Source organism: Lissotriton helveticus, chromosome 7 (genome assembly GCF_964261635.1).
Source record: "Lissotriton helveticus chromosome 7, aLisHel1.1, whole genome shotgun sequence".
Taxonomy (NCBI): Eukaryota; Metazoa; Chordata; class Amphibia; order Caudata; family Salamandridae; genus Lissotriton; species Lissotriton helveticus.
The window spans coordinates 474,061,101-474,081,417 of NC_136068.1; positions in this window are offsets into that span (position 1 = coordinate 474,061,101).

Sequence of the window (20,317 nt, forward strand, 5' to 3'; positions counted from 1 at the left end):
TTGGTTTAGAAACTAGCAAAGTGAATAGTTTAGTCATTTAGTTTGGCAATAGTTTAACATTTTGTAAATGTGACACCTATCGCATTTGTAATGCAATAACTGATGCATAATAAGCTTGTCATACTGTTTTTTTCAATGTGGGTTGTTGGCACAGTTGCTGTGCAGGCAGTTGTCGTGAACAAGATGGAAAGGGAAATAAAGGAGGGCATGTAGAGATAGTGGCCAGGGAGAGTAGAATTAGAAGGTGTGCTGTTTTATTAGGCGAGTTGGTGCTAGCGTGCATTTGGTGTTGATGGCTGAAGGACATGAAAGGGGGCAGGCGGTGATGCGAAGCAGCTATAAAAGTTTGCGTTAGGCTTGCTAGACATGCAAGAAGAGAGTATTGCTGGAGTTTGCTAGAGAGGGTCATGCTGAGCGATATGATAAAAGACCGATGTTTTGGGAAGTCTTAGCTGCTTGGTGAATGCTACGGATATGGGGCTGTTGCTGAGGAGCGCATGATGCTGTAAAAGTAGAGAAGGTGTTCATGCTTGTAGCTAGAAGTGTATGTTTCAGATGGGGTGTTGTAGAGGTGACAAAAGCGTTTAATGCACTACAGAAGAAAGTTATGAGCAAGGTGTCCTGGAGTGCGAGGGGCAATGAAAAGAAAGGATGACGGGGGAGGGAGGGGGGAGGCGTTGTTGAAGATGACGTAGCGGTAGAACAAAGTTGCTGTAAGCTGGAGGTGTACTTTATGGCAAAAGTGCAGTAGCAAGGAAGCACGAGAGACATATGTTTGTGTTGTTGTATATGCTGTTTTGTTAAGTAATGGGAGGAAGGGTGTGATTTTACTTTTGAAGTATTGTTACTGATGAAATGCTGATTAAGATTTGGACTGTGCAGTTACTTTTGGGAAAGAAGACACTTTACGGGCTAGTTTGTGTCATGCATACTTTTGCAATGTTAACAGATACATACAGGTACTGCAGAGTTGTTATGGGACGCGTGAGAACGTTTCTTTGAGCACACGGTAAAGATGGTGAAAAGTGCATTCATTACGTAGTTCAAGATTCAAGATTCAAAATTACTTTATTCGGTTAAAAAAGCAAGATAACCATGAAAGTAGCATGACAAATACAGTTTACAAGAGGTGAAGTAAGCTTATTTTAAGAACACAGAAAGAAAAAATCAGAATATAATTCATATATACAATAAAAAACGATCAGTCCGTTTGAATTGATTTACGGCACTTAAAAACCAGTTTTAAAAATTCTGCAATTGAAGCAACCATAAAAACAGATTCCATTTTCTGGCATTCTGTAAACGCTAGGCGGCATCTATATACATTTAGATCCTTGAGGATAGGGATGATAAGATTCTTTCGAGGAAGAGTATAAAATTTACAAAAAAATAATATGTGTATATCTGATTGATGGGATACTTCATCGCATGGACAAAGACATAAATCCTTCGACCAACAATTCATCAAGGGGAACGATAGTGTCCTAAAAACAATATTCAGTCTAAAACGGGTCAAAAGGTAACGTTCATGGTTAGGCATATACAATGAGAGATATGGCTGCAATTTTTCTCCACATAGAATGTCCTGGTGGGCAGAAACAGTCTTTTTCCTCACCTCTTCCATATATCTCATTTCCTTGAGGTGCGCCATACATAGATTTTTCAAATCCCTTCTAGATATATATTCCATGGATTGTGGGTCCTCAAAGTATTGGGGACAATTTATTTTCCCAAGAAATTCTTTGACGAAGCCTATCCATTTAAAGTTGCTAATATTGTCCAAAACCATGATGTCCTTTAAAATGGCCCGATTGACAGCACATTCCTCTTTTGTCCAGACCCTATGCCAAAGAAGGACTGGCTGAATTTTAATAGTGTCTGTAATATAAGGTATACCCAATTCAACATGGCATATCATCGTTGCAGTACTTTGGGGTACGGACAGAACGTGACATAAGAACTTGTTTTCCATAGTTTGAATCACACTAACATTTGAATACCCCCATAATCCAGCACCATAAGTGGCTACAGATATACAGGTTGCGTTATACACAGTTAAAATCTCCTTTATGGGTTTTTTCCTATTTTTTTCATAAAGCATTTTAGGGCCATAATAGTTTTAGAGAATAGCAGAGACCTCGCATGAATTGCTGTAGTCCAAGAGCCACCTTCATGGAACAGTATCCCTAGATACGGGAAGGTAGGGGTCCTTTCTAAGGGATTAGTATTTATAAAGATTGGCTTCAAATGCTTGCTTGTTCTGGACCCACAGAACATAGATAAAGTTTTAGAACAATTAATTTTCAAATCTAAACCAAGCATAAAGGTGTTAAAGGCTGTCACCAAAGTTTGTAAAGCCATTGGTGTGCGTGCCATCAGAACGGCATCATCGGCGTACATTAATGCCGGGACAGGCCTACCTCTCACCATAGGCATGTCTCGGCCCTCCTGCACGAGATGCTTCTCCATTCCATTTATGTATAACAAAAATAAAAAGGGGGCTAAAACGCACCCTTGGCGCACACCCCGGCCAATCCCAAATTGTCTGCTACATTCACCACTATTTCCGTATCTTACACTAGCAGTGGCCCCAGAATAAAGCTCTCTCAGAAAACATATAATGGCATTGTCTACCCCCAACTCGGCCATAATTGACCATAGTTTGGTGTGTGACACACAGTCAAAGGCTGATGTTAAATCAACAAAAGTGAGGTATAGACGTTGTTTTTTAACCTTTATATATTTTTGTTGCAAGGTGAAGAGATTCAAACCTTGCTCTATGGTCCCCAGACCCTTTTGGAACCCAAATTGGAAATCACTTAGCACCCCATTATCCTCAGCCCAGCTCTGTAGTTTTGCTAAAATCACTCTCCCCAAAATTTTTATAGAGGAGTCCAATAAGGAAATTGGCCTATAGCAAGTGCAACTAAGCCTGTCCCCTTTCTTGAAAATTGGGACTATTACCGATGTAAACCAGGTAGGAATTGGGCTATTTACCAAGGCGGCATTAAAAAGCTGAACCAGCAGTGGCCCCCATAGTTCAATGTTAGCTTTATAGAGGTCAGCTGGTATGCCGTCTGGCCCTGCTGCCTTGCCCCCCTTAGTCGCCTTCAAACTGGCTATAACTTCTGGAAGGGTTATAGTCAAGGTACTGGTAGTAACTAACCTTGACAGCCCCGCATCCTGACCTATGTCAGGAGTTGGTTCCACAGCCTTATAGAGGGAAGAAAAATGATCCACCCACTCATCTTCTGTGATAGCGATTTCTAGGCGTGCTTTTTGTTCATATAAGAGGGGGGTATTAATAACCCTCCAGAAAGCTGTCGGATCATTTGATTTTGAGGCAGCGCATAGATTATCCCAGGCCTCCCTTTTTATCGAGGCCTTCCTATCCTTCAGGGCTAAGTTATAGTCCTTTCTAGCAATTCTAATTGAGATTACGTCCCGTGGTCTTTTATGAATTGCAAGTCTAAGCTTTGTTAAGGCTCGAGTGCAGTTCCTATCGAACCATTTCCTATTGGACTTTAAGAAGTTTTTCCTTACAACCCACAAAGCTTCCTTTATTGTACTAGAGATGGTATTAAAATGGGTTATTATATCACCGTACTCTGCGTATTCGTCTAAACAAACCAAGAAACTACTCATGCATTTCCTCAATATTTTGTACAGAAAGTCATCCGGGACCAATCTGCTCCATTTAAGGTTATAACCATTTTGAGCACCCAACCTCACATCCTGGACCATTTGGTCCGGACCTTCTCTAGTATCAGCTGCAACAAATAAGTTCTCCATTTTTAATACCTGTGGCAGGTGATCACTCAGTGGTAAATCCATGACATTTGCTTTGATCAATCTACTCGCAGAGCTAAGTGTACATAAATTAAAATCAATAGTAGATGAGGCACCCCGCCCCACAAATGTTGGAGCAAATGGCGTTGTATAGTGTGCTAGCTCATTTGAAAACCCAAAATTGAAATTAAAAATCATCTCATTTAATGAGTCGCCTAGTAGGGTGTGTTCAAAATGCGTCAGGTTTACATCTTGTTCCAGCATTAGGCCACAGATACCCTTTTGGCCCTTTTTGCAGAGAGTACAATTAAAATCACCCCCCCATAATAACATAACTTCAGCCCTCTTGCTCTTATCGAGTTCGTGTTGCATTTCTGTAGTTAATGTGTCAAGTACATCCTTAATCATGCTATCTGGACAATTATTATAAAAATTAAGAAGGACCATCTTTGGACCCTTCCTTGTGTAGATTACTATTTTTTGGTAATAGCTGGATCCAGGGGAGAAGGAGATTTTATCGTATACTAGGAGATTAGATATATATACAATCAACCCCCCCTTAGGTCTCCCATGAATACTACCCACCGCCGGGGTGAAGTATGTTTTATAGCCATTAAGATGTATCGGGGTGATAGCCCAAGTTTCTTGGAGGGCTAATATTCCCACGTCGGTAATGGCCTCATCCCAGGTTGGATTAGTGATCTTTTGTTTTAACCCAGCCACGTTCCAAAAAAGCACCTTACAGTAATCTTTTTCAGTAGGTGAAATATCTACACTGTCCCCTAGTCTAGTGACCAGGTCCCCATGTAATGACTGATCCCCCACCTGTATTTCTAAGGTTTCCTCAGACCCTAGACAGCTTATAGGACCCAAGCCCAAAGCGTTGTGTGTTAACAAGTCATCTTCCTTAGTCTCGGGGAGTCAATCCACTCCTTCTAGGCAATCATACCGGTTGTAACACGGGAAGAATGAAGGGAATTGCGGGATGCCTGTGCACCCTAAATCATAACCCTGAGGACAAGGGTAAGGGGGCCTCCCTTTATATTTCACCGTGTTCCAACCATCTTCATGCCTCCCAGACCACTGTATGTTGTGGTGGTTATTGTCAAAAGCCTGACCACTATTACCACCATGGTATCGTTTGTCCCTGGTCCAGCTCCATTTATTATCCGGTTGTTCACCCTCAGGGTAAAAATAGGATAATGACCTAGCAACAATAGACAAACCATAATTTCTTGGGGGCCTCGATGTAATGAATTTGGCGGTGCGGGGATTCTCGAATGTTATCACCACGCAATCACCGTGTATCCTTTTTTTATTGTTATTATTATAGCCCACCCAAGGAGCCCTTTCAACCATGAGGATATTGCTTTTAAAGGCTGGTGGCAAGGGGTAGTTATCGTTTAGCCAATGTATTGTTTTATTTATAAGTCCCCCATTATTTTCATATGAATCATTATCAGGTTGTGGGACTCCAGTAAGGACCACCACGTATGGAGATGCTTCCGGTGGTAGATGTATATTTCTACGTGTCTCCCTTTTTCCAGCATTAGTTTTATCCTTGGGAGTTTGCCTGGGTGACGCTACTTTGTTAACTGTGGTTGGATTTTTGGGTATAGGTGTAGATTTTGGAAGTGGATTATTGGTGGGTTTTGGAGGTGGATTGATGGTGGGTTTTGATGGTAAATTGATCGTGGCATCACTTTTAGCAACTGTGGGTGGTCTATTCGTATTTGGCTTTTGTTGTGGAGCTTTATTGTTCACATTAAAGCTAGGGGCACTAATATCTTTATGGATGTTAGTCAATATTCTTTCCAGACTTCGTAGCCTTACCTCAATAGGTTCTAAAAGAGTTTTTAGCATAGCAAAGATATTGTTATTAGCCATGCTTAGGCTACTACAGTCCTCTCCCCCTCCTGCTTGGTTCTCAACTACCCCACTTTGGTCCAAAATTCCCTCCAAACTACTATCCAGTATAGTTTCATCTGGCAGGCTTATTGTTATACCCGTGCTTACCCGAGGTCCCCCTACGGTGTCATTAATATTACTGGCAGCATCTAAGTTAGTATTCTCATTCGGCAATGTTTGATCCAACTGAATTGGGTCATGGATTTTGATAGTCTGGGGTTTATTACCTTTTCGAGTGGTCGTCTTAGTGAGCTTTTGTTTAGGAATTGCCCCCTCCTTCCTCCCCCTTTCAATTAGGGTACTATCTAATGTATCATTTTCTATTGCCTCAGGGCCATTTTCCAGCAGCAAGGAAAGATCTGGGGTTGCCTCCAGACCTTCCTGTGAGGCTGATAAATCAGAACCCTGCTCCTTGTGTACCATTACTAGTGTTTTTGGAGCGGATACATTTTTGGGTGTGCAAACTTGAGCAATATGGCCCAGAGAGGAACGTTTTGCCATGGCTAAGTCTTGGGACACCCTTCTGTCCATCAGTATGATCCCTTCATCGATAAGGGCGTTCGTACGTACTATAAAGTCATCTAGGGTACCGGTTAATTTCTTTGCCCCAGCGGCTGCCCTGCTTCTGGTCTCTGGGTGATTCATAGCGAGTCACACAAATGACCCACTATACAACAGGAAAGAATTATGAACAAAGACCAGTCCCTGTTTCAATACAACAGGTTCTCAGATATTCACACTAATATATGGCACCAACTTATTATTTTTAGCCAACTTACAGTTTTGCAGTCTCGATGTCCTTTGGCTATTTACAAACGGGCAGGGTATCTGGCCCAGGCCAGGCTCCTCGGGCCTCTGAGGGCCTAAGAGGGCCCGCCCTTTGCCCGGGCTTAGCCCCGGGCGTCCCGCTCGCGTCCCGCGACGCGGGTCTCCTCCTCCCTTTAACGGGCTGTCGGTGCGCCCTGCGCCCTGCTGGCGCGTTCCGCGTCACTCCGTCGCGCCGCCGCGATGCCTGCCGGGAGTTGTGGTTCTCCCGGAGCGGCGGCGCGGTTTGCTGTGCCCGGTGTGACTCTCGGCGGTGGGCGGCTTCCTTCGGTGAGGCTGCTGGCGTGGTGTGACTCTCGGCGGTGGCGGCAGGTAAGTGAAAGCGGTTCCCCCATTACGTAGTTAATAATTAATAGTGTGAGTATTCAGAGTGAACAATAGCAGACGTTGTAATGCAAACGCAAAGCTTTTGTGGCAAGAATAGCAGTGCTGTTTGAGAGGCAAGAGACTATGTGCTGTACACGGGCAAAGACATTGCAAAGCTGCATGACGGAGCTGACTTTACGAGTTTGTCTGGATGCAAGTTGGGGGGGTGAGCTGTTAATTAAGTGTCTTAGATGTTTTGTATAAAGTGTAAGATTATTACTAGATAGTGGTGTGCGTACGGACGGGGCAGAGTTGGTATGGCGGTAATAACAGCAGAAGGAGGTGGACGAGCACTAGGCTGTTAAGTGCGAAGTCTAAGATAGGTAGGCACGTGGAAGGAGTTGACTGTAGAGAGTGGAACTTGTGAAAAGAACTCCTGCCCCTACGCTGCACAGAACTAAAACCACCTTTGCCCATGCGTCACCTCCACCGTCGTCATCGTGTGTCAGCAAAAGCAGCAAACTAAAGGCGTCTGCAGCTTATCTATGTTCTGCAAAACACATTTGCAAAAGTCAATGTAAACATCGCAAATAAATGCTTAAATGCGGGTTTACAAAGTCATCGTGGGAAAATTAGGCAAGGGACTCCTATTGTATTTGAATGACATTAACATGAAGCTTAACACAAGGCAGTATGTGACAAAGTGCATCTGAAGCTGATTGGGGTGAGGCTTACTGCTCACTGTTACCTGGCAGCGTAGACTGCCTCTGTGCTCACACAAAGCGATACACGAGCGCAGGCGGCCCCGCGGCCCTTGTCCTTCTTCTACTTCCATGGCCCTGGTCTGCTCGCTGTTCTCAGCCTCGGGTCGTGCGCAGCTGATATTAGACCTGGGTCCTTGTCCGTACTCTCTTTCTGCGGCGGGCGGGCACGCGCGCGCTCGCTCAGTTCGTAGGAGGGACGCACTGGTCCTTGTTCTCTTACGCATCTGTATAGGAGGCCGAAAGGGGGCACGCGCCGGCAGTCAGACAGACGGACGGACCGAGCGCCATGGAGCCGCCGCTGCTGCTCACCGCCTGCCTCCTGCTGCTCGGCGACCTCTCCGGTGACTGCAAGGAAAGAGGGGGGGACATCTCACCCTTGGGGGGTGGAGGCGGCGGGGGGGTGTCTGTATGTGTGCGTGTGTGTGCGCTCGTGTGTCTCTGTGTGTGCTAGTGTGTGTGTCTCTCTGTTTGTGCGCGCAAGACGCGTTGACGCCAGCCCCTTTGAAGAAAAAAAAAAGCGAAACTGACGATGTAGCGCGCGCACCGCCATGCACGTTACAAGCAGCCAAGACGCAAAAGCGCGCCCACGAGGTCAAATCTCCGGCAGGAGAAGCGCGTGACAGTCTGCTGTCCACATTCCCCCAAAAGTGATAACATAAGTTGTCTCGCCCTAGACAGCAAAAGCTTCGCTTTTGATTTCGTCTAGGCGAGACCTAAAAAGTGGACACCATTACTGTATTAAGAAGCTGAAAAAGGGTCCTATCTTTGCAAGCAGGGGGAGTTGTAAAAGTAAGCCGTAAAAGTGTATTGCAGCTCATTCAGTGAGATTCTGGTGGGGGGGGTGGGGGAATCTCCATTTTCCTAACAAAAAAAAGGAGTGAGCTTTGGGGTGGAGGGGTATGATGACCAAGGTTTGGGATGGACTTTTTCCATGAGAACAAGGGGCAGTACTGATTTGCAATAGGGGGGGGGGGGGCTCTCTCTAGAGTGGCATAGTGGATGAAAAATGATGGATTGGAATGCGACTCCAAGCGATTGCCACTGGTTTGACTATTTTCAAGCATTAATCTGATGCCCTTTTGAGTGTTTGATTGCTAATAGTATGCCTGGATATTTGAGACTGGGGCAGGTTTCCAAACGTACTAGTGCCGTTGATTGTGAATTCCATAAAGTAGTACATTTGCACACTTCTGTGGGTGCAGAGTTACAAATTGTTTGGTAAACTGATCACCATATATTTAAGATACTGATCCAAAAAATGACCAAGTTAAAACCTCTTAGAAAAATGAAAACTAAGAGAAAAGCTGATACATACACAGCAGACCCAACTCAGGGCCTCCAGACTCAACTACCAACCAAGAATACATTTGAGAGGTGTCGGCCCAAAACACGCTGCTGAAGCTATTCCCCCCGACCGTCCCACCTTGACATGGTAGTTCTATCTGGTAACTCATGACTACGGTCACGCACTACACAACAGCCTGTAGTCTCTGCCCCAGTGATCACATTTTTCCCCAGATACAATTTTTTATTTCAAATCTTTTTATTAACTTTTTGGGTACATCAGGAGAATTGACTGGCCCAACCCCTTATGTGAGGCGGGTTCCAGCACGGGTGGTATGCTATAGGCAGTCACACCGAAGCAAACAGTATAATCAAAAGAGAAAGAACTGTGAGGATTTCTCTAGTACAAACTTCCAACCTTTCCCCTAAGGACCACATCCACTTAGCCCTCTGCTAACACCAGCTGCAGTGGGCGACTCCGCCCTATAGAGTCCACTCTGAAGCATTAAGCAACCACGTCCCATTCCAAGGTCGGTCTGTTAACAGTGTGTCACAGTTCAGTCTGTACATGGGCTGGGTCATTGAAAAGTCAATGAGTGATCCCACCCAAGGTCTCAGTGAAAGAGTCCCAGTGCTCTCCAGTGCAGTGCCAGAGTTGTGTTTGTGAGTCCACTGCGTAGGTGGTCATAGAGGGGCTTCCACTTGAGACTGAAAATTATGTGTGTACCATTTATGTTACAAATTAGTTGTTTTATAGCAAGTATAGTCCATAATTCATCATACCACTGAGTCAGTGCTGGGCACTCCGCTCGCTTCCACTTCTGTACTATTGCTAGTTTCACCTCCCCCAAGCGCTGGAGGCTCAGATTCCATTCATCGGTCATCATTACCCTGCAGTTTGGTGGCTGAAGCCTCAGGAGCATCACCTCAGGCATATGAGGCAACGGATAAGATAGTACACTGTGGAAAAGCCGCAACAACCTCCCCCAGAATGGTCACATGACTGGCAATCCCACCATATATGCAGCTCCTCACCAAGGGCTCCTCAGTCTCTCCAGCAACATGGGGGGGCATTAAAATACCTGCGGTTAAGCCTGTGGGTGCATAATACCAACCATACCAAACTTTATAGTGTATCTCTGATAAGCGTGGCTCAAAACCACCTGAGCAAACTTACCTCACTCAGATATCATTCCCATAAAGTAAGCCAGCCAGAAAGTGGAGAAGAATTAGAAAACATTTATTAGGCCTAGAGAGGCCCCGTCAGGACTTCACTCCAAGGAGTGAACCGGGAGGACTGCCGGTTCTCAAGACAACAATACATTATAACACGTTACAGCAACATTAGTCACGCCCCTAATGGAAAAGTACAGGACTGGAAAAATGGTGAACAATGAGCGCACACATGAAGCCGCTGCACCTGCGGGAGGATGGCTCTGTTTATCACCCCCAAGGCCACGGAGCCGAGACTCCGCTCCTCCCGGGCATGGGAACATTACTGATAGAAAAGAAACACATTTTCGTTGTTAGTTTTCTGCAAATGCTAACTCAAGACGAGAAACTCTGAGACCAGTGATTTTCCGCTCATAAGGGAGGGGGCATTGCAGTCAGGTCGCGGAGAAATGTTCCCAAGATGGCGGCACAGGAGCTAAGCTAAGAAATTGCTAACTGGAACACGAAAATAACCAATTAGTCCTAAATACATATGCAACACATCTTTCGGTTAGACACACTATGCTAACTTATACGTCATCATGTTATGTGAATTGAGGGGCGGGAAATGCAAAACCTATCAATCTCCCTCTCTAAGATGGATGCCGAAGAGGAGTTGATGTCTTTAGGGAGCCTTTAACAGTACTTATGTGTGTCCTGCAAGTTGAGGAGCCGGTTCCCCTCCCTATTATGGCGCCAGGTCTGGCGGGTCTCAGCTTGGAGCAGTAATTTGAAGAGAGCATTTTGAACACCACCCGCTCTCCAATTGCCGAAGGTCTGGCCCTCCACAGCTGGCATAAATGTAGGATTATAATGGATCATTGTGTAGGGAGATGTGAAGAAAGCTAGGCCTGCATGTTCTATATAACTGTCCCACACGCGGAAGGTGGTGGAGACAGGGTTGCTGATGTAAGTGTTAGGGGGTCTGCATCATTTGTCCAACCATACTAAGTTCCGTAGGGCCTGGCGTGTGATCACGTGATCCATCCTACACCAATTATTATCTGATGCCAGTGTGGACCAGCTCACAACCACCCACAGCTGCTCCGTTGTGTGATACTGAGGAATGCTGGGCATCTCCAGGCACCTCCTATCTCCTGTAGTACGGTCAGAAGCATCTGGGAGAACCTATGCTTCTTACCCCTCTACACAAAGGACAACAATCATCACTGATTATTCCTAAAATAAGCTGGATACAGCCATATCGGGAATACCTTAAATAGGTAAAGAAGGCATAGAAGAACATTCTTTTAAGTTGGAATAATGCAGCCCAGCTATGAAAGTATCGGTGTGCTCCAAGCATGGAGGTCTTTCATAATATTGGTCACCAGTCGGAGGTATTTAGCCTGAAAGAGTTCACTTATTGAATGCATGAACTTAGTCCCCAAACAAAAGATAGAGGATTTAGCCCATCAAAATGGCTGTTGTGTCGTCAAAATAGCCCGATTTTCCACACTGATCTTAAGGTTGAGGATCTCTATTTGTCAAAATAAATCTTGTAGCCCGAGGCTACCTCAAAGGCTTGTGATAAGGTCACCACCTGAGGTAAGGATATGCTCGGCAAACCCAGGGTGAGAAGGACATTGTCTGCATAAAGTAAGATCTTATGTTCTTGTGACCCAAACTGTGTCCCTGTCACTGCCCGCAACTGTCGGATTAGACATGAAAGAGGCTCTATGAAAAGTGCAAATAACAGGGAAAGCACACCCCTGTCTCGTACCCCTAAAAAGGGAGAAGGAGGATGAAAGGTGGCGTTCAGGATAATCCTGGCCTTGGGACGAGAATAACTTGCAAAGACCATCTTTATAAAGTGGGTACAAGGCCCATCTTGTGGAGTCTCAGGTGCAGAAAAGTCCAATCCACCCTATCAAAGGCCTTCTCTGCATCCAAAGAGAGGAAGAAGGTGGCAATAGCTTTGAGAGATGTCTTCTCTATCTAGTAGGTGGCCACTCTAAGGTCCTCATGTGCCTGGCGATCCTGAATTAATCCACTCTAGTCAGTATAGACCAGATTAGGCAGTACCCTGTTAAGGCGAGTGACCAAGATTTGTAAAAACAATCTGGCATCCACATTGTGCAAGTATATTGGTTGATACAAGGAGGACTGGCGAGGGTCCTTGGTGGATTTTGGGCTAACCGTGACCATTCCTCCCCCATTGTCTGTGTGACCTCTCCTCCTCCATTGTCTGTGTGACCTCTCCTCCTCCATTGTCTGTGTGACCTCTCCCGAGGTTGCACAGTATTTAAAAAGGTCTCCCGGTATTGGGGTGAGTTGGGCCACATATGCCTTGTGAAAAAAGTCAGTGAGGTCATTGTAGCCTGGGGTTTTATTAAGCTTCAGAAATATAATGGCGAGGCATATTTCCTCTGGTATAATGGGGCCTTCCAAAGATTCCCGTTGGGTGCTCGATAGTGTGGGAAGATGGATTTGGTCCAGGAACATCTTCCAGTGGAAGAATGGGAGGGGCTAGCCTTGGTACAACTCTTCATTGAATCAACTGAATTCTTCCACCTTTTCTAAATCCTCCCTTACAGGCTACCCCATATTATCAATGATCTCTTTAACATTGTCTTTTTCCTGTTTTCCCCAAAGGATCTGGGTGACCTCGGTGCCTACTTTGTCTCCAAACACATATGCCCATTTGCGACAGTGAAGGAGTGAGAGTTTGACCTTATTCATATGATACATTTGAAGCTGGCCTCACGCAGCTACAAGGGCACATGTGGAGCACCTCAAACGGCGTGTGGTCCATTCTGTTTCTAATCCCTGTACTTTGCTTTCCAATTGCTGGATCTCCAGTTTACGGACCCTAGCTCGTCCAGCCCCAGCCGCAATAAAGTGGCCGCTGAGAGGCACATCAAAGGCATTCCAGACACCAGGAATCAGTGCCTCTCCCCCTTCGCTTAGCTCAAAATATTCATCAATCTGGTTTACATGTCCTCACAGACAACTGGATCTCTCAGCAGGGAGGAATAAAGCCACCAATAACCCCAATGCCTATGCAGTCCTAGGTCAAACTTAGCCTTGATCAGGGAATGGTCAGAGGCAGTTATTGGACCAATCTCTGCTTCTTTTAACAGACAGACATGGGGTTGCTCACTAGAATATAATTGATGCAGGAGTGTGTGCCTTGTATATGGGAGTAGATGGCATAAATGTTGTCTAGCTCATAAAATTCACGCCAAGCATCCCGTAACCCCAAGTCTCTCAGTATTTTCTTCACTTGCTTAGAAAAGTCCCCCATGATCATTCCCCCACTTCCCTCTCTGTCCCTGGTCGGGTCCCAGACCTCATATAGGGGCCGATTAGGATGGCGGACGGACCTGCGTCCGTCCGCCACCCCAGAGTAGGAGGGACCGTCCACAGGGGCAGCGGCGGTCCCTCCGTGCAAATTAGGATGTGACCGCCACCCTGGCGGTCACATCCTGTATTTTTAAAAATGAAAGCAGTGCATTTGCATGCACAAAGCGGCAGGCACCGCGCGGTGCCTGCCGCTTCGTGCACGCAAAGGCAGGGGGGTACCATAGGTACCCCCCATGTGCACCCCCCACCCACCCTTCACCCCTGGGGGCCCGCAACGGGCCCCCAAAGAAAAGACCGTATGCCTTTCCACGGCGGAAATGCCGCTGTGGAAAGGCTTAGGACCACCAACATCCTAATATGCCTGGCGGTGTCTGATAGACACCGCCAGCCATGTTAGAGCTTTTCCGCCGTAGTCAGAAGGCGACCGTGGCGGAAAAGCTGCAGACGGTCTTCCTGACCCACCAGCCATCCTAATCTGGGTCTTTGAAGGCTCCGCAGCATTTTTTCCGCCGGCCTGGAGGATGCGGAAAAAACGCAATCCTAATCGGCCACTAAGTTAGGAGAGAATGATATCTCCTTTCGCTACTTCCACCAAGTCGTCTAGGAAGCTTAAGAGAAAGCCATCTTGGAATGCCTTACGCACAAATGGCCGCGACAATTGTGATAAACTGTCCATTTAGTGTTTCTACCAGTATCATATAATCTTTATTCGATTTTAAAACTAAAATCATAAAAGACAAGTCAGTTAACCCCTTCAGTGCTGCGAACGTCCAACGGTCGTGACGAGCACTACCTCCCCAGTGCTGCGTGCGACCGCTGGACGTCCAGTTCAGCACTGGATAATGGACAGCGCAGCACTGGGGAGGTTTGTTTACGAAGCTCCTAAGGTGTTAAAAACAAAAATGGATAACTACATGATCACACTTGCTTAAAAACCCCTGAGAGATAACATACAAGAGAGAAACAAACTGTGGGTGAGTTTAAAAACTGTAAATACAGTAGAGGCGGCCTAACTTGAATAAAATTCATAGTTTTTTAAACTGGTCACAAAAGCTTATATCGTAGGGTAATATATCTCTACCAGTATGATATAGCTGCCATGTCTGTCAGGCTTCATGTCTTTATTTAGGAAGAGGTGTGGCGCCGCGGCCAGGGCGACTGACGCTGGAATCTGGGGACCACGGTTCGATCCCCGGCTCCGGCGGCAGGTTAGCCCAGCACCATGTGACTCTGGGCAATAGCTCGCTTAATCTTCCAGACGGCCCCCAGCGCCTAGAGACCCTTGTGGGTGATTGTGCGCTTTACAAATGTGGACTTTACTTTACTTTATTTATTTATGTGAAGAGGTTTTTATAGCGCTGGATAGACCCGGAGGTATCGGAGCGCTTTACATAAGAAAAGTTGCACAAAGTGACATCAGTTACCATAGCATAAAACGAATAACATATACGAGTTACCTGGAGCATGAGGGAGGGTGGGGGCGAGGGTTCGAGACAGGGGTGTAGGAAAAACCAAACAAGGCCAGGTAGGGCTGGGAAGGGGAGTCAGCCACAAGGATCATGGAGGGACGTGGTAAAACAATGTCCAATGTCCGGCTTGGTATGTGACGGCTAAGGGGTGAAACCAAAGTAGATCTCCTCTGTAGCTGCCAGAACAGCTCCACCGGGCATCGGCGATGTTGCTTGGGCACCACGGTCAGTATAACATATAAGGTTTCCGCCGGAGGGCATTGTCATAGTTCTATCAGCCGCACCAGTCCTGGTGTTATTGGGAAACGCCGCCCACCTCAACCTCTAGCTTTCAGGTACTCATCTCTCCTGAGCTGGTCGAAGGTTCTCCACTTTCCTTCAGGATCCCCATTACTGGTTCAGGTACAGCAACGTGCCACCACCGACACAAGAGCATAGACAGCAGCTGCGCTGATAGTCGATGTAGGATAGATCTAGTTCTGTCCCAAGAGGCTGACCTCAATACAGTGTGGAGATAGGGGTGGTGTCATCCCTCATAGGTGCCTCTAATGCCTGAACTCCCTTGACCGCTATTTTAGGGTTAGGCTTTCGCCTGGCTTAGACCCTCAGGCTAGCACATATAACTCTTCAGATGACAAGAGTGACAGGTTACAGTGGATAAGGATGGTAACTCATCACTGTTTAGTGTTGGCTGAGGAATAATACGTCATAGGAAAGCCGGGATATTTGAGTTTCCCCTGGTCTTTGTACATAAGATGAGTTTTCTGAAGACAGATAATGTCTGGATTAGTATCACAGAGGCATCTCCAGATCACACCCGTTTATTAGGAGAGTTGAGCCTCTTTGCATTAAGTGTGACTAACTGAAATGGCACCATGTTTGTACAGACAGCATTGGTATGTGGTGTGAGTAGTAGAAGCATTATTGATCATGGACCTCAACTGTTTCCTCCCCCTCTCCCTTTCCCAAAACAGAAAACCAACCCATAACAAAAATAAGAACATAACTTCTGAACAATAATGGAGATAGCTCTGTGCCACCCCAGAAACGATATCCGGGGATTACAGCCACCTCGGTGGTGATGCAGGTAGGGGCAAGTAGACTGTCATCCTCAAAGACTATTTGCCCCAAAGGATGAACCAAGGTCTCTCTCTCGCTCCCCACAGGCAATGCTGATGTCCAAGACAGCCCTAGTTCAGACCCGTTGCAACCATATCATGTCCAGGGACTGGAGGTTGTTCATCTGCTGCCACCTTGTTGTCTCATGGTTCACCACATCATGCATGCAAGCCAAAGGGAGAAAATCAGGGCATACGATCATCAAACCCACCACCAGGTGCAGAGGCCAAGATGGTCCCCAATCCAAACGCAGTTCTTGATCCCCTGGGCCATGACTGTCTCAAGCCATGAGTCTCTCATAGAATCTGATTTAGGGATCTGCCTGATCACTATCCAGCGGATGTTCTCCTCTACAATCATGGGACCATCGCTGGTGCCACGGTGCCAGAGTGCATTCTGTGTCGCGCATCTCTGGACTCCTGGAGTTTTTTTCACCTTTGAGCATCCTCTAACTGAATGCCCAGTAGGGCTGCAGCTCTGTGGAACTCCGTGACAGTATGATGCTTGACATTAATCTCAAAAGAGAAGCCAAAAGGGTATGTCCGCCTATAGTGGACTCCAAGTTCGTGAGTAATAGGGTATGCTGTTTTGTGAGCTGGGAGACATCTTTATAAATTGTGCATATATAGTCCTGGAATGTCACCTCTCTCATTTTCCTGGCCTGCAGCAAGACCGCCTCTTTCTCTGAAAAATAGTGAAATCTGACAAGAACGTCTCGATGTCCCTTCTGGGACTGCTGCTGGGGGGCACAGTGGACCCTGTCGACGCTCACCTCTGGTTTGGCATCCCCCATCAAGGTTGAAATCATGCCCACCATGAAGGCTTTGAGGTTTACATTCAGTATCTCCTCGCTGATACTGCTGAGCCTTAGGTTTCCTCATTTTGAACGGTTCTTCAGGTCCTCCAGTTTATCAATGGCCTCCCACAACCATCCCTCCAGCAGAGATCACCTCTGCACCGTCTCGGAGTGGGCGGTTGGAAATATCTACACCCGTTCCGCCCGCATTCAGCACGTGTTGGCCCACGGAGTCCACATCTGTCCTGAGGTCTGATATCTTCGTGGCAAGATCATCTGGAGGTCTGCCAGGCCCAGAAACATGTCTTACACCAGCTTCTCCCTCAGTTCAGCCTTAAAGCTGCAGAGGCTGTCCAGCTAGTGCGGTTTGGTGAGTGCCATGTTGGGACTATTGCCCGTCAGATCTGCAGCCCACGTCTTGGAGTGGAGCCTCTGCCAATAGGCAAAGAGGTCATGGCAGAATGGGTTCTTCTTCTTGGGGAGCATATTGGTGTTTGTTCCTCTGTCCCGACCACTAAGAGGCTCTGTGCAGCTCCAAACAGTTACCAAGGCTAAAGTACTCCAAGCCATGGTATTCGGTGCACTTTTACTAAAAACACTCAGACGTGGGGTTGAAGGCACCCAAAAAGAGGCAGAAGGCCGGTGAGCTAGCCCAAAACACCCCACCATTCACCACTAGAACAGTATTGGAGGCACTACCACAGACCAGCCTGTTGCTGTGGGTCCCCCCTGTGACAGCTCCTCATGCCCATGCTCTGCCAGTGGCCTGACCCATGCAACCTCTGCCAGCTTAAATACAAACTTTTTACATTTTCCAAAAGAGTTGGAGCATGGCCCAGCAGAACTCTTCAATGTGTTCATCAGACACCTATAAGAGTGATATAACATGGCAGGGAGTGGTTGGCAGTGATTTAAAAAGGCCTGAAGTGGATTAGGGACTCTGCACTCTGCACTCTGGACAATAGGTTTCCTGTCACAGGGAGGTGGTAGCACCACCCCAGACAGGCTATAGTGTATTGGGGCAGGGAGGGCTGAATGAAATGAGACACTGCCTGGGGCACACAAGGTGTCCCATGCATAGTCCAGTTCCAACCGGTGCTGGGGCACTCCAGACCCAGATCTGGCGCGAAACTGGACAAATTGAAAGGGGTGTAACCACCCCCTTCCTGGGTCCCACCCACAGGAGGGACCTAGCAGGTAATCCAGCCCCTAGATCTGGTATATAGGTAGGAGCTGAGTCCCAAGACTTTAGATTTATCCTGACTGAAACTCTGATACGAAACTCTGGACCTTCGACATCCTACTCGACGTAGAAGACTGAAGAATCTCCCTTGTGGTCAAGGAGTGACCACCCTGCACAAGCAGGCACCATCAAGCGATCAATGGTTTGCTTTGTCAACGCTCCCGCTGGAGTCTGAGCACAGAGCCTGACAAGACCTAGACTTCCAGACTTTCTTCAGCCCGATCCACAGCCACAGCAAAGCTGAGACCCGTGGATGCGACGCAAGATGTGGGACCGGCCATCTTGGAAAGCCAGCGAATTGCTTTCCGTGCAACTTCTGAGGCACCCTCGAAGTTGTGCATTGGTGATTGAGAAGCCCCAGCCCCGAGCACCAACTGCACCGGAGATCAGCCCTCCACACTCCACGAGTTCTGCGTGGGGCCCTTCTGCATTTTCCTGCTTCACGCGTCTGTCCGATCACTTGCCTGTTGGCTAGTGGCCTCTGTGACGACGAAACCTTGAATTTCCAATGCTGGTCTGGTTGCTCCAGATTGGCCCTTGCTCCCCTGAAAAGGAGCAGCCCATCAGACCTTGCTGGTCTGACCCAGAAGCCATCTTTGATTCCTGCGTGGGTTGCATTTGCCAAGGCCTGTTGATTCCGATTCGAGAACCGACACCGCCAACAGTGAGAACCTTTGTTGGACAGTCCGTGCCCAGCTCCTGGTTGTCGTCGACACCTCCTGGTCCACGTGGCAGCGGAGACAAGCTTCACAACAGCACCTGATTGCTTCCCGACATCGCCTGGTTCCTTCCTGGTTCCTTCCTGGTCACTGGCTAGTGACCCAGAATCTGTCCCCTCTGCTTTCAGGTACTCTTCATCCACCCTTGGATCCAACCGGACTCTTCTCTCCTGGTCGCCTGCAGCATCTTTTCTCCAAGGCTCCATAGAACTCCACGACGAAACACGACACACTTTGGGACCTATGCACCCGCTTCCTGTGGGTGAGGTAACGCGAGTACTGCGGTGCTCCTGTGAATATTAACTCTCCTAGTGTCCTAGTTTTAAGTGGTTAGCTTCTGGTCCAGTCGGAAGACTCCTAACTCTTTAACTTTCTAACTTTACGCACCCATTGACTTATATGTGTGCACGCGTGCGCAATTAGACACTGAACTCATATCCTGTGGGCCTCCTGCTCCCTAACAACTGTTAGTCCAGTGTAGCCCCAGCGATTCCCAAGGCGCTAGGCCTTTCAATTGTTCGTGACGTGGTTCTTATACCACTGTTTTAGTATATGGTTTAGCGGGCTACCAGGGCCTATCTATATTTGTGCAAATTATTGTATGTTATATTGAGTTACTTGTTATGCGCTTGTGCCTCTGCCCTCATAAAGAGTTCAGAAGATTGATTTAGAAATAAACACATATATATTTTGAATATATAACCTGTGTGGTGTCCTTTCATTTGGTATTAAAGGGATTGCATATCGTAAAACAGCTGGCTTCACATGCCCTCTTGAGTTTAGCCTAAGACTGCTTTTGTCCATGTTACCACTAGGATAGCTGGTCTATAAGGTTGACTTTACAACCATCACCATAAGGGTTGTTTGGACTGGTGCAAGGTGCTCACTAGAATAGTGAACATCATATACCAGGCCAACTTCTCACAGTCTTGACCCTGTGCCTCATGGGAAGAGTCCAGCCCGAACTGCCAAGCCATGTCTTCCCTTGACCAGAATCAAGCACCCTAGGACTGGTTTCTGGCTATCAGCCGTCATCAGCCAGGATATCTTGACTCCAGTGGCGTAGTGAGCATGGGACCCAAGTCTGGGCATACCCTTCCCACATAGGGCGAACAGCAAAACACACAAGATGATGGACGCAATGTTGGAATCAAGCTATCCTGGCTGATGAGGGCTGAAAGCCTGAAACCGGTCCTAGGATGCTTGTTTCCAGTCCAGGAGGAGCTGGCTTGGCAGTTCGGGCTGGACTCTTCCCATGGGGTACAGGGTCAAGACTGATTTACATATGGCTGGGTTCAAACCGGAATGGCGTGGTGGGCAAAAAAACAATGGATTTAGGCCCAGATCTCTGTACTGGAGTGAATGTATGACATTGTTCTGCATTCCGTCCATCAATTGTTTTTGTATTTGTCACCCCGAGTTGGACGGGTATGCTCAGACGTGAGTCCTGTGCTCTCCATGCCACTGGAATCAAGCTATGCTGGCTGAGGGCTGAAAGCCCCAAACCGGTCCTAGTATGCTTGTTTCCAGTCCAGGAGGACCTGGCTTGGCAGTTCCGGCTGGACTGTTCTCATAGGGCA